Source organism: Elephantulus edwardii, unplaced genomic scaffold (assembly GCF_000299155.1).
Source record: "Elephantulus edwardii isolate Elephantulus edwardi_28Jun2011 unplaced genomic scaffold, EleEdw1.0 scaffold00077, whole genome shotgun sequence".
Taxonomy (NCBI): Eukaryota; Metazoa; Chordata; class Mammalia; order Macroscelidea; family Macroscelididae; genus Elephantulus; species Elephantulus edwardii.
The window spans coordinates 721,430-726,403 of NW_006399827.1; positions in this window are offsets into that span (position 1 = coordinate 721,430).

Sequence of the window (4,974 nt, forward strand, 5' to 3'; positions counted from 1 at the left end):
TGGAGTTTTAATATGGCACTGGACATTTTAACCACTGAGCTGAGAATATATTTGAATTTGAGGTGCCTGAGAGAGTCTAAGCCACAGGCTGCCTGAATTGTTATCCAGATGCCAGAGGCACATCATCCTGCTGAATTTAACGGGACACGGAGAAAAAAATCATATGGTTTCTTTATAATCATGTGTCATAAGTTGTGCTTATTTACTGTTGTTCAAAAAAAAAAGCTAGAAACAGTTACGCCATTAATAGACCCCTGCCTCATTCCTCACACCAGTGTCAGGCTATCCAAGGGAGATAAGCCAATGAAGCAGAGGCTCACACTCCTGACAAACTTGAAGAGAAGCATCCAGGAGGAGCATCTAGTGAAGAGAAGCCCCATTTATGGTGGAACTGGGGACCACATTGTTCACAGTCAGGCTCTGGCCACTGTCTACAGAGGGTAGAGATACCCCCCACTTGTCCTGAGGATGCCCCAGACTCCAAGCCTTCATCTATTCTCCTAGACGGGAGAAAATGCAGCAGATCCCTGTTCCAGGACCAGTCATCAGCACAGATTCTGCTTCATGTGTCCACCTGGCCTAAGAAGGAGGGCTTTTTATGCAGGTGGTGCCACTTGCTGTTTTGTTCACAATGTACCATCAATAGGTATCTATTAGTTCCTGGGGTGAAGCAGAATCACTTCAGCTGGGAGCAGGCAGGTGGGCAAGGGAAGATGGGAAAGGGACCGTCTGTAAACTGCTGAAGGTAATTTAGAGGGCACGCTTTTGGAAGGCAGCCAGCCTGTTCATCAGACATATCCTGCCAAGACTGAGTTCTAGCTGGGCATCAGACTGCTTCCTCACGCCCCCACAATCATGCAGGTAACATTAGGAAGTAAAATATTTTAAAAGCCAAGACTGCAGCCCAGGATTTCAAGTGTGAACCTTCCCACTGCATCAGTGGTCTCACTCTCTCCAACAGAGTTCTTCTGGCATCGACTCTGCCTCACAGTCACACCATATGTACCAGAATAGAATCGTGTTCCATCAAGTTCTCAATGATTTTTCAAAGTAGATCACCAGTCCTTTCTTCCAAAACACCTCCGGGTAGATTCAAACTTCCAATCTTCTGGTTAACAGCCAGGTGTCTTAACCATTTGCACCACCCAGGGGCTCCATCTGTCTGTCTGATTGTTATTGTTATGTAGCAACCAGTCAGAATCAACACATAGCTGACTCTCCAACAGAGAGGTCTACAGAGGTGATGCTCCCGGTAGATTCAAACTGTGTTTCTATCTGTGTGGTTGCTGTTGTTGTGTACTGTCTAGTTGGGACTGGCCTATAGGTGACCCATAGCTGGTTTTTAGAGGCAGTAAATAACATCCTTCTTCTGTGGGTTTCAACTGTAAACCTTTGGGATTGGAGCCCAGTTTCTTACCACTATGCCAGTGGAGCTCCCCATCTGTATGGGAGTCTATCAAAATGCCCCCAAATGGCTGCATCTATGCTAAACTAGTTGAGTTCTTACTAGACTTCTTTTCCTAGTTTCTTGTCCTAGTGACTAGCTCTGGAGCTGGCTGACCCTTTCCTTCTCATTTTTAGCCTTGTTCACAAAACAAGAGAAAGATCAAGCACTTGATGCTTTTCCCTTAGGCTATGCATTCCATCAGCCTCTGCATTTGTTTACCTAACTTTGTATCGGGAGTTATTTGGGTAAGGGTATATATAGCTGATTCCTATTCCCAGCACCCTCAGTGGAATCTCTTTTGATCAAGTTAGCTGCTGCCAAATCCTTGCAGTACTGCTTTTCCCCTCAGTAAATTTTCCTTTGCACTGTCAACCCAAAGGCAGGTTGTTCAAATCCACCAACTTCTCTGCAGAAGAAAAATGGATAATCTCCTATGCAATTTACTCCTTCTGAAAACCAGCTGGTGGGTGAGCTCTGAGTTAGTCCATAACAACAACAGCATAACAATATCTTTCAGTCTGTCTCTGGATGAATGTTCTCCACTGTTTGCAAATATAAACTTTGAGAAGCTTTTCCTCTCAAGAATGAACCTCACTCAACACCATCTCAGAAACATCCCTCCTCAAATGCAGCCTGCTTAACACACACACTCCTGAGCCCATGTTTACCTTGGGGCTGGCTGCCTTCTCAAAGGCATGAGATTCTAATCTATCAGCTGCTCCACAGGAGAAAGGAAGGCAGTTTTCTCCTTTGTGATTTACTGCCTCTGAAACCCACAGGAGGGCCAGTTATGAGTTGGTTCCAACTCAGTGGTGCACAACAAGTGGCAAATGGACTGTGTGTTGGGGTGCAAGCTGAAAGATTCGAAATTCTAGTCCACCAGCTGCTCCACTGGAGAAAGATGGGCAGCGTCTTCTGGTAAAGCTTGACAGCCTTGGAAACCCCGTGGAGAGTTGCTATGAGTCAGAAATCAAGTGTGAATTTTCCGCTCAGGTAATTCCCAGACCCAAGTGGCCTGTGAAATGTCACTGCAACAGGCAAGAAAGCAATTTTAAAACAGCAAAAACCACAACCAACAAACAAAACCCACTAACATTTCTTTAAGAAGTATCCTTTCAGTCTAGGAAAATATTTTTATTTTGTTTTGTTAAATTTTGTGTGTGTGTGTGTGTGTGCTGTCAAATAGGATCTGACTGTTACAGAAGGAAATTACCCCTCCTTCTCCAACAGAGTATCTGGTGGATTCGAACTGCTCACCTCTGGGATTGCAGTTCAGCTTCTTTGCCGCTTGGCCACCAGAGCTCACTTTAGAAAACTATTTTTTTCTTTTTTTTCATTTTTATTGATTTTAATAAACATTTACAGAGATTTTGGATTTCCATTGATTCATTGCTGAAAATTATTTTTTAAGAAAATATCCTTATTAATTTTAAATCCTTCAACTCTTATAATTTCTCTTTCCACCCTGTAGCTTCCAGCACTTCCTTCTATTAGCACAGTTAAAGGACATTCTGGCCTTGTATCAAAGATGGCCTTTTTTTCTTAAATTTTTGTGTGAGTGTACCGTCAAATCAGATCTGACTGGTACAGGAGGAGATTGTCCCTCCTTTTCCCGGCAGAGCATCTGGTGGATTCGAACCGTGTGCTTCTGGGATTGTAGTTGCAGCTCCTTGCCACTAGGCCACCAGAGCTCCCCCAAAGATGGCCTTTTAAAGGAACAAGAAGGGAAATTTTTTAACTGTTTCAAACTTCAACAGAATTACTGTTAGTGAACCACAGATTTTATTTTCCTTTTTTCCCCCCTCTCTATATGATATGTTGAGTTACTTTTCTCTGAGATGGTTCATACCAGGGAAGCCAGCATTCAGCTAATGCTTGACATCCCAAGACCCAAGATCACACCCTAAACTAGTAGCCTGTGTACTTCCCTCTTGACCTGTGTATGAATGACCCCTGTATGGCCTTCTAGAGAACAGCCACCTTGAGAGGATGTGTTCCATGATGACCAAGTGCCTTATATGATGAGCACCATTTTTTTGGTATGGTTTTGTGGAATTACATCCTCTTTTTAAAAAAAAAAAATATATATATATATTGATGTTTACAAAGTTCATATACACTGTGTTTCACATTATCCTTCATTCACATTATGTTTCATACAATCATTCCGATTCATTATGATTAATAAAATTAATCATCATTGAACTATACCCACCATTACCCTGTCTTTCCAGATTCCCACTGGATCTTTCCCATTTCCTTTATCCACCTCTCCCTCCACCCACCAAATTGTGCAACCTTATGATTTCCCCCTGCCCTTCCTCACCCCTCTATTCCAACCTTCCCCCATCTCAGATCCTTCTAGAAAGTTATCTTTCTATTTCTATAAGAATGGTTTTATGCAGTATTTGTCCTTAAGAGACTGAGTTAGTTCACTCAGCATAATGAAGAGAGCCATCTTTAAAGCCAATTGTTTCTGAAAGTTCCTGAATTATGTCTATTCTTAACTATCTTGATAATCTATCTTCACGTGCTCCCCACAAGACCCAGAAAGCACTTCCAGAGGCAGCTGTCATGAAAGAACATCTGTGTATGTACTTCCTACCGTGAGGTTGATGCCCTGGCTTTGGTCCTTCTTACCTGGCTAAAGAATTAAACCAGACAGGAGAGACTAGAGGGGACAGTAGCTGAGCTACAGAAGTAGTACAGTGTCTAGTAATTTTAGTAACCCTTAGAAGCGTCATTGTTAGAGTACAGCAAGTATGGAGGTTCTTAAACGAGAATGTGGACTCAAGAGGACATCCATCTTGACAAGAGGAAAGGTGAGGGGGCAGGAGACAGCAGGACAGTAAAGGCAATCTTATTAGCAAAGATCTGTTCCAGAAGGAACAGTGGGCCAGGCTCCATTGAAAGGATGGAGTGGAGAGGGCATAGCAATAGTTACATTCCTGAGAGAAGAACTGGCTGTGTTTCCAAAAGAAAGGAAGTGGAGAGGACACTGTGCCACAAGGGTCACGGGTTAATATAACCAACTTGCCTTCTCATTTCATCACGTTTCAGGGCTTGAGTCCAGGCCAATGATATGGAACGGCATGATGTCATGGGTAAAATTTGGTAGGCAGTTTTTACTCTGGTCTGATGTTCTTGACATCACTGGTTGCATGATGGGTCTCCAGAGTGCCAAGAACACTAATCAGGTTGCTGTGGGAACAGTATATGTGTCACAACAGTGAGGCGTTAAGGTCCTCCTCGTAAGTCAATGGCTTCTATTCCAGAGTGCTTCTTGGAGGCAAAGCTGACCAAATTTCATCTCATATATTTTGGGCATGTTTTTAGGAGAGGCTACTCCTTGGAAAGAAGGATTGGCCACCCACTTCTGAAATAGCAGGCCTCTGAAAACCCTATGCACAACAGAACACACGCAGACTAACAGAAAGGGCAACCTAGGTAGAACTATCAAGTATGGAAATACAAAGGAGGAGGAACAGTTGTAAGCAGACCCTAGTGATTGGAACATGGAATGTGAG